The sequence below is a fragment of the Leucopleurus acutus genome (genome assembly GCF_964270905.1).
Source record: "Leucopleurus acutus genome assembly, chromosome: 17".
Lineage (NCBI taxonomy): Eukaryota > Metazoa > Chordata > Mammalia > Artiodactyla > Delphinidae > Leucopleurus > Leucopleurus acutus.
In genome coordinates this window covers 67843140-67852663 of record NC_139159.1, presented here as the reverse complement: position 1 = coordinate 67852663, position 9524 = coordinate 67843140, and the positions used below count along the sequence as shown (strand labels likewise).

The 9524-nt window shown below is 41.6% G+C and overlaps 1 pseudogene across 1 annotated transcript; it reads right to left on the bottom strand.

Moving 5' to 3' along the window:
• Nucleotides 1–774: 774 nt before the first annotated feature.
• Nucleotides 775–2006, bottom strand: LOC309974015 (calreticulin-like; annotated as a pseudogene). Its single transcript has one exon. The product of its transcript is annotated as a calreticulin-like (transcript).
• Nucleotides 2007–9524: the final 7518 nt, after the last annotated feature.

Genomic DNA, 9524 nt, shown 5'->3' with positions numbered 1-9524 from the left:
TTCCGATTTGGATTCCTTTTATTTCTTTTTCTTTGATTGCTGTGGCTAAAACTTCCAATACTATGTTGAATAATAGTGGTGAGAGTGGGCAACCTTGTCTTTTTCCTGATCTTAGTGGAAATGGTTTCAGTTTTTCACCATTGAGAATGATGTTGGCTCTGGTTTTGTTATATATGGCCTTTATTATGTTTTTATTTTTATTTTATTTTTTGAAGACACAAAACTTAATTTAATAGAAATTTTGTTTGTCGTTCTTACATTCTCAGTATGAGCCAAGCTAGAACCTGCTGTGCCACTCGGAAGTGGCCCAGTCTTGGGGGCAGGGGAGAAAGGAGAGAGGGAGGTCAGAGCTCAGGCCTTAGGAGCCCCATCCTTTCTCAGTGCTGGGGAGCTGGTGATGTCACCCTCTTCTCCTACCCCCCTGTGGGATCCAGGAAGGAGAGCAGATGGAACCTTGGGCCTGGGGCATCTCCTCCACACCACACCCCACCCCAGGTCCCCAAGTTGGAGGGGAACTAAGGGATCTGGGGAGATAAGGGGACAACAGAAAGCAAAGATGTCAAATCAAGAACGATGAAGGCCAGGGTTGAGGGCTGAAGGAGATTCAGAGACAAAACATCAGTTAAGAAAAACAAACAAACAAAAAAAAGGGAGGGTGGGAAACAAAACAAAATCCACCCCAAATTGGAACCTGTTTGAAAAAAAACGAAAGTTCTCCAGTCTCATAGAGACATTATTTTGCACGGTGCATGGCCGGCTCTGTGGCTGGAGCACTCAGGCCTCAGTCCAGCCCTGGAGGCGGCAGTGTGGCCCCTGCAGCTCACCCTTGGCCTGGCCAGCGGCAGCGTCTTCCTTCCCGTCCTCCACTTTCTCATCCTCATCCTCCCTCCTCCGCCTTTAGCCTCTGCTCTTCGTCTTGCTTGTCCTTCATTTGTTTTTCTGCTACCTTCATGACACCCCATGTCTCATTGCCAAACTCCTCAGCATATGCCTCATTGTTGGTGATGAGGAAGTTGTCAAAGATGGTGCCAGACTTGACCTGCCTGGAGATCAGAGATCCAAGCCCAGTACAGCAAAGTTTTCATAGGCGTAGATGTTGCTATCAGGGGAATACTCAGGGTTGTCGATCTCTGGGTGGATCCAAATGCCCTTGTAATCTGGGTTGTCAATCTGCCAGGGCTTCCACTCCCCCTTGGACTCTGGGTTCTGAATCACTGTTGGTTCCCATTCTCCACCCATCTCTCCATCCCAGTCCTCGGGCTTCTTAGCATCAGGGTCAGGAATGTGCTCAGGCTTGTCCCAGTCCTCAGGCTTGGAGTCTGTAGGGTCATCAATCTTGGCTCACTCGTCCCAGTCTTCAGGCTTTGCAGCATCAGGATCCTTTATCTTCTTGGGGGGCAAGAAATCCCAATCATCCTCCGAGGAGCCTGACTCCACCTGGCTGTTGTCAATCTTTAGCTCACAGGTATTATCAGGCCACACAATCAGCATGTAAAGGTGTGTGAATTCATCGTCTTTGCAACGGATATCCTTGTTGATCAGCACGTTCTTGCCCTTGTAGTTGAAGATGACATGAACCTTCTTGGTGCCAGGGCCACAGATGTCCGGGCCAAACATGATGTTGTATTCGGAGTCTCCACGCATGTCTCTCTGGTCCAGACCATCTGGGAATAGCTTCAAGTAGCCACCCCCACAGTCGATGTTCCGTTCGCGTTTCACAGTGAACTGCACCACCAGTGTATGACCCTTATTGCTGAAGGGCTCGAATCTGGCCAACACAGTGTAAGACCGGGCACCCTGGCTTGTCTGCAGCCCTTTACCTTTCTCCTGGTCACCATAGAACTTGCCGGAACTGAGAACGAATTTGCCAAAATCCGATTGTGTTTGGATTCGATCCAGCACTCAGTCCACCCGTTTCCATCCAGAAACTGCTCCTTGAAGTAAATGGCGGGTTCAGCGGTGGCCAGGCCAAGAAGGTGGAACAACAGCAGCATGGGCAGCAGCATGGCGGGCTGAGGGGGTTGTGGTGCACGGGCCCTTTAAGTCGCTTTTCGAGCAGTAGCTCTGCAGTAGGGACTGGCCTTTATTATGTTGAGGTAAGTTCCCTCTATGCCTACTGTCCGGAGGGTTTTTATCATAAATGGTGTTGAATTTTGTTGAAAGCTTTTTCTGCATCTATTGAGATGATCATATGGTTTCTCTACTTCAATTTCTTAGTATGGTTTATCACATTGATTGATTTTCATATATTGAAGAATCCTTGCATTCCTGGGATAAACCCCACTTGATCATGGTGTATGATCCTTTTAATGTGCTGTTGGATTCTGTTTGCTAGTATTTTGTTGAGGGTATTTCCATCTATGTTCATCAGTGATATTGGCCTGTAGTTTTCTTTCTTTGTAACATCTTTGTCTGGTTTTGGTATCAGGGTGATGGTGGCTTCGTAGAATGAGTTTGGGAGTATTCCTCCCTCTGCTATATTTTGGAAGAGTTTGAGAAGGATAGGTGATAGCTCTTCTCTAAGTGTTTGATAGAATTTGTCTGTGAAGCCATCTGGTCCTGGGCTTTTGTTTGCTGGAAGGTTTTTAATCACAGTTTCAATCTCAGTGCTTGTGATTGGTCTGTTTATATTCTCTATTTCTTCCTGGTTCAGTCTCGGAAGGTTGTGCATTTCTAAGAATTTGTCCATTTCTTCCAGGTTTTCCATTTTATTGGCATATAGTTGCTTGTAGTAATCTCTCATGATCCTTTGTATTTCTGCAGTGTCAGTTATTACTTCTCCTTTTTCATTTCTAATTCTATTGATCTGAGTCTTCTTCCTTTTTTTCTTGATGAGTCTGGCTAATGGTTTATCAATTTTGTTTATCTTCTCAAAGAACAAGCTTTTAGTTTTATTGATCTTTGTTATCATTTCCTTCATTTCTTTTTCATTTTTTCTGATCTGATCTTTATGATTTCTTTCCTTCTGCTAACTTTGGGGTTTTTCTGTTCTTCTTTCTCTAATTGCTTTAGGTGTAAGGTTAGATTGTTTATTTGAGGTGTTTCTTGTTTCTTGAGGTAGGATTGTATTGCTATAAACCTCCCTCTTAGAACTGCTTTTGCTGCATCCCATAAGTTTTGGGTCATTGTGTTTTCATTATCATTTGTTTCTAGGTATTTTTTGATTTCCTCCTTGATTTCTTCAGTGATCTCTTGGTTATTTAGTAGTGTATTGTTTAGCCTCCATGCATTTGTATTTTTTACAGAATTTTTTCCTGTAATTGATATCTAGTCTCATAGCATTGTGGTCGGAAAAGATGCTTGATATGATTTCAATTTTCTTAAATTTATCAAGGCTTGATTTGTGACCCAGGATATGATCTATCCTGGAGAATGTTCCATGATCATGTAAGAAGAAAGTGTATTCTGTTGTTTTGGATGGAATGTCCTATAAATATAAATTAAGTCCATCTTGTTTAATGTATCATTTAAAGCTTGTGTTTCCTTATTTATTTTTGTTTTGGATGATCTGTCCATTGGTGAAAATGGGGTGTTAAAGTCCACTACTATGATTGTGTTACTGTTGATTTCCCTTTTTATGGCTGTTAACATTTGCCTTACGTATCGAGGTGCTCCTATGTTGGGTGCATAAATATTTACAATTGTTATATCTTCTTCTTGGATTGATCCCATGATCATTATGTTGTGTCCTTCTTTTTCTCTTGTAATAGCCTTTATTTTAAAGCCTATTTTGTCTGATATGAGAATTGCTACTCCAGCTTTCTTATGATTTCCATTTGCATGGAATATCTTTTGCCATCCCCTCACTTTCAATCTGTATGTGTCCCTAGGTCTGAAGTGGGTCTCTTGCAGACAGCATATATATGGGTCTTGTTTCTGTATCTATTCAGTCAGTCTATGTCTTTTGGTTGGAGCATTTAATCCATTTACATTCAAGGTAATTATCGATATGTATGTTCCTATTACCATTTTCTTAATTGTTTTGGGTTTGTTATTGTAGGTCTTTTCCTTCTCTTGTGTTTCCTGTCTAGAGAAGTTTCTTAGCATTTGTTTTAAAGCTGGTTTGGTGGTGCTGAATTCTCTTAGCTTTTGCTTCTCTGTAAAGGTTTTAATTTCTCCGTAGAATCTGAATGAGATCCTTGCTGGGTAGAGTAATCTTGGTTGTAAGTTTTCCCCTTTCATCACTTTAAATATGTCCTGCCACACCCTTCTGGCTTGTAGAGTTTCTGCTGAGAAATCATCTGTTAACCTTATGGGGATTCCCTTGTATGTTATTTGTTGCTTTTCCCTTGCTGCTTTTAATACTTTTTCTTTGTATTTAATTGTTGATAGTTTGATTAATATGTGTCTTGGCATGCTTCTCCTTGGATTTATCCTGTGTGGGAGTGTCTGAGCTTCCTGGACTTGATTGACTTATTTCCTTTCCCATGTTAGGGAAGTTTTCAACTATAATCTCTTCAAATATTTTCTCAGTCCCTTTCTTTTTCTCTTCTTCTTCTGGGACCCCTATAATTTGAATGTTGGTGCATTTAATGTTGTTGCAGTTGTCTCTGAGACTGTCCTCAATTCTTTTTTCTTTATCCTGCTCTGTGTTAGTTATTTCCAGTATTTTATAGTCCAAGTCACTTATTGTTCTTCTGCCTCAGTTATTCTGCTATTGATTCCTTCTAGAGAATTTTTAATTTCATTTATTGTGTTGTTCATCATTGCTTGTTTGCTCTTTAGTTCTTCTAGGTCTTTATTGAACATTTCTTGTATTTTCTCCATTGTATTTCCAAGATTTTGTGTCATCTTTACTATCATTACTCTGAATTCTTTTTCAGGTAGACTGCCTATTTCCTCTTCATTTGTTTGGTATGGTGGGTTTTTACTTTGCTCCTTCACCTTCTGTGTATTTCTCTGTCTTCTCATTTTGCTTAACTTACTGTCTTTGAGGTCTCCTTTTCACAGGCTGTAGGTTCGTAGTTCCCATTGTTTTTGGTGTCTGCCCCCAGTGGGTAAGATTGGTTCAGTGGGTTGTGTAGGCTTCCTGGTGGAGGGAACTGGTGGCTGTGTTCTGGTGGATGAGGCTGGATCTTGTGTTTCTGGTGGGGCGGACCACATCCAGTGGTGTGTTTTGGGGTGTCTGTGAACTTAATATGACTTTAAGCAGCCTCTCTTCTAATGGGTGGAGTTGTGTTCCTGTCTTGCTAGTTGTTTGGCATGGCTTTTCCAGCACTGTTGCTTGCTGGTTTTTGAGTGGAGCTGGGTCTTAGCGTTGAGATGGAGATCTCTGGGAGAGCTTTCACCGTTTGATATTACGTGTGGCCAGGAGGTCTCTGGTGGACCAATGTTCTGAACTTGGCTCTCTCACCTAAGAGGCTCAGGCCTGATACCTGGCTGCAGCATGAAGACCCTGTCAGCCACATGGCTCAGAAGAAAAGAGAGGAAAAAAAAGAAATAATAAAATAAAGTTATTAAAATAAAAAATTAAAAAATATTTTATTAAAAATAAAAAAGTAATAAAGAAAAGAAAGAAGAGAGCAACGAAACCAATGAACAAATCCACCAATGATAACAAGAGCTAAAAACTAGACTAAAAAAACCAAACAAATCCCCAAAATCCCCCCAAAACAAACAGACACACAGAACCCTAGGACAAATGGTAAAAGCAAAGCTATACAGACAAAATCACACAAAGACGCATACACATACACACTCACAAAAAGAGAAAAAGGAAAGAAAACATATATATTAAAAAAAGGAAGAGAGCAACCAAATCAATAAACAAATCTACCAATGATAATAAGCTCTAAATACTAAACTAAGATAAACATAAAAACCAGAAACAAATTAGATGGAGAAAGCAAACCCCAAGTCTACAGTTGCTCCCAAAGTCCACCATCTCAATTTTGGGATGATTCATTGTCTATTCAGGTATTCCACAGATACAGGCTACATCAAGTTCCTCTGGTCCTGAGGCTGCTGGGAGAAATTTCCCTTTCCCTTCTTTGTGCGCACAGATTGTGGGGTTCAGCTTTAGATTTGGCTCTGCCCTGTATATAGGTCACCTGAGGGTGTCTGTTCCCTTTTGGGAAGTCCGAGGTCTTCTGCCAGCATTCAGTAGGTGTTCTGTAAGAGTTGTTCCACATGTAGATGTATTTGTGGGGAGAAAGTTGATCTCCATGGCTTAATCCTCCGCTATCTTGAAGGTCCCCCCTATTTTTGTCCTTTCTCTCCTGTTCCATTGCTCTATGTGTCTGTTTTTTGTGCCAGTACAATACTGTTTTGACTACTGTAGCTTTGTAGTATAATCTGAAGTCAGGGAGCATGATTCCTCCAGCTCCATTCTTCTTTCTCAAGATTATTTCCCTAGTTTAAGGTCCCCTCCTTAAAAGACTGTGTAGGGAACGCCAAAACCACTGATAGGAAAGTGAATGTATAACACATTGAGAGGAAGATGTGTTCACCTAGTGTAGACTCAGGGAGACCTTGAAGTACACTTTAGAATTGTTTGTAAAAAAGAGGCTCAAATACAGTTGCTAAAACATACAAGGGTTTATTGTCTCATGTAATGTAATTTTGGAGGTAAATAGTGTGGGGCTGCTAAGGAAGCTCCATGAATTAGAGACCTACAAGCTTTCTATCTTTCTGCTCTGTCATGTGCACCTACCATCCTCATGGTCCAAGATGGCTGCTAAAGCTTTTGCCATTATATCTGGATTCTAGGCAGCGGGAAGGAGGAATGGAAGAAGTCTGTCCTGTCTCTGTTAAGATGCCACTCAGAATGTTTCATACAACATTTCTGCTTATATATTATTATCTAGAACTTACTTTCATGGGCACACCTTGCTGCAAAGAAGGTTGAGAAATGAATGATAATGTTCTCAGCTTAAAATTTAGGCTTTAGTTCATACGGAAGAAGGGGAAAATGGCTTTTGGGAGGCAACTAGTTGTCTGAGTAAACTAAGGAGAAGTATAAACATACCTGCAATGGAACACAAAATTCAGTCATTTATTTACTGAATCATTCATTCATTTACTGACTCAATAATTCAACAAATGTTAGTACTTAGGTACTGGGGACCTGAGCATGAATAGGACACTGTTTTTGTCCTCAGAGTGCTCCTTAATTGTTCAGAGATAAGGGCAATGGCATATGAGAAGTGATCTTACAGATCATTTTCTCTTTACAGTGATAGCTAAAGCAAAAATTTAGTTCTGGTTGGGTTGGGGAGCTTTGCAGAAAAGGAGACACATGAACTGGTACTTAGAGAATGAGGGGAATTCTTCAAGAGCAGATGGGGAAAAGACATTTCAGGGTGGCAGCATCTGCAGAGTCCTGTTGGTGTGAAATAGTAAGAAGGACCCATTTGGGAACTGCAAGTCCAGCCACAGTAGAGCTGAAGAGATGGCAGAGATGGACAGTGAGGCCCTTTTGTGTTCTGCTAAAGACTTAAACAGATGTTTTTCTATTATAGTCTATTTGGCTCCAAAACAGGATTGAAGGCAGTCTAAGGCATTTAGACTTTATCCTCTCGCTAACAGAGAGCCACACATGGGTTTTGGGCCATGAAATGTGGGCTGAGGTGACCATGTGTCAGTTCTGAGACTTAGGAGACATCATTGTTTCTGCTTGTCCCACTGGGATCTTCCATCATGGGAAGAACATGCCCATTTCTTGGCGTTCCTTCAGCCCAGGCTCCAGAATAAAACGCATGGGGCAGACCTGAGCTTGACCCACAGCTTGAAGCTAACTCTTCCAGCCATCCCTCAAAGCCGTGAGAAGCAAGTAAATGCTTATTTTGTTTGCCTCACAGATTTGTAATTGTTCATTAGGCAGCATTATTGTAGTAAAAGCCTACGAATACACCTGGTAGTTAGATTCCTCTCTGTCATTTCACACTGTGAGTACTAGACAGGGGGCATGGCCAAGCCTATCTGTTGGTATACCAGCTGGCCTTGGAGTTAGTGGGAGGGAAATGCCTCACAAAAGTGGCATTTCACAAAACAGGGATGTGGGGCTCATTGGGATGTGAGCGCTGGCTCTCAGGTGAATGCCAGTGTTGGTTTAGCTCAGGGCTTCTCAACCTCTGCAATACTGATATCTTGTTCTGTGTGTGGGGGCTGTTCTGTGCATAGTTTAGAAGCATCCCTATTCAGTAGATTCTGGTGGCACCCTTCCCCCTAATTTGTGACAACCAAAGATATCTCCAGACACTGCCAAATATCTCTTGGGTGGCAAAAATCACGCCCAGCTAAGAACCACTGATTTAGCTGACCTGGCTTCAGTTTTTCTGTTAAAGATAAGCACAGAAAATGACAACAAATGACACCATTTATCAAGCAATTACTGAATTCCAGACATTTTGTTAAGAACCTTCAGGAATTAATCCAATTTGGAAAGGGTATTAGTTAGCTAGGGCTGCCATCACAAAGTACCACAGGCTAGAGTGGCTTACACAACATAACTTTATTTTCTCACACTTCTGGAGGCTGGAAGTCTATCATGGTGTCAGCAGGGTTGGTTTCTTCTAAGACCTCTCCCCTTGGCCTGGAGATGGTGTCAGCTCAGATGGTCCTTCCTCTTCCTGTGTCTGTATCCTGAGCTTCTCTTCTTATAAGGACTGTGGTCATATGGGATGAGGGCCCACTCTAATGACCTGATTTTAACTTCATTACCTCTTCAAAAACTAATGCTCCACATACAGTCACATTCTGAGGCACTGAGGGTTTAGACTTCAACATATGAATTTTGGGGGACACGGTACAGCCATAACAGAGCATTAACAAATGAGGAAACAGGATACAGAGGTGAAGTACCACTTGCTTCAAGAACACGTTCAGGATGTGGAAGAGGCAAGGCTGACCTGTCTAACTCCATGCTTCATACTGCCTCCCCAAGAAATCAATCCTGTGAGGGACTCAGGAACGTAGGCGCTATACAAGAGTTATGTAAAGAGTTTCTCTCTCTCACTCTCTCTGTGTTTTATAGTGGGCTTGTTCAGGTGTGATGCTCACTCCCCTTAAAACCTGTGCATGGGAAGAACCTCCTCAATAGTAGCTTCTCTCACATGAGAGAAGCTATTTCAATTGTACGAAATTCTCAGCCACTGCAGGGCTGGTCTGGACAGCTCAATTCACTTCCTAAAAATATGTTTCTAGACCCCATGCCTCTTTGATGAGCAAGAGAAAAAATCTTGAAAATTTCTACCCATTAATCTAGCAATTCCACTCTTGGAATTTATCCTTAGCAAGGAATCAAATATGTATACAAAGATTTATGCCTAGTATATTTGATTTTAGAGTGATTTGCAAGAGCAAACATTGGATAGATATTGGATAAATAAATGACGGCGTGTCCTTATGGTGGAATGTTCAACTTGTAGATGAGTATTTTCTTCCAGGGGAAAAACTTCATAATATATTATTCTTTGAGAAAAAAAGATTGGAATGCCATATAGAGTATGATCCCGATGTCTGAAAATGTGTATGCATGTCACTATCATAGTGGACTAGTAGGGACTCACAGGATGCAGTGGAAA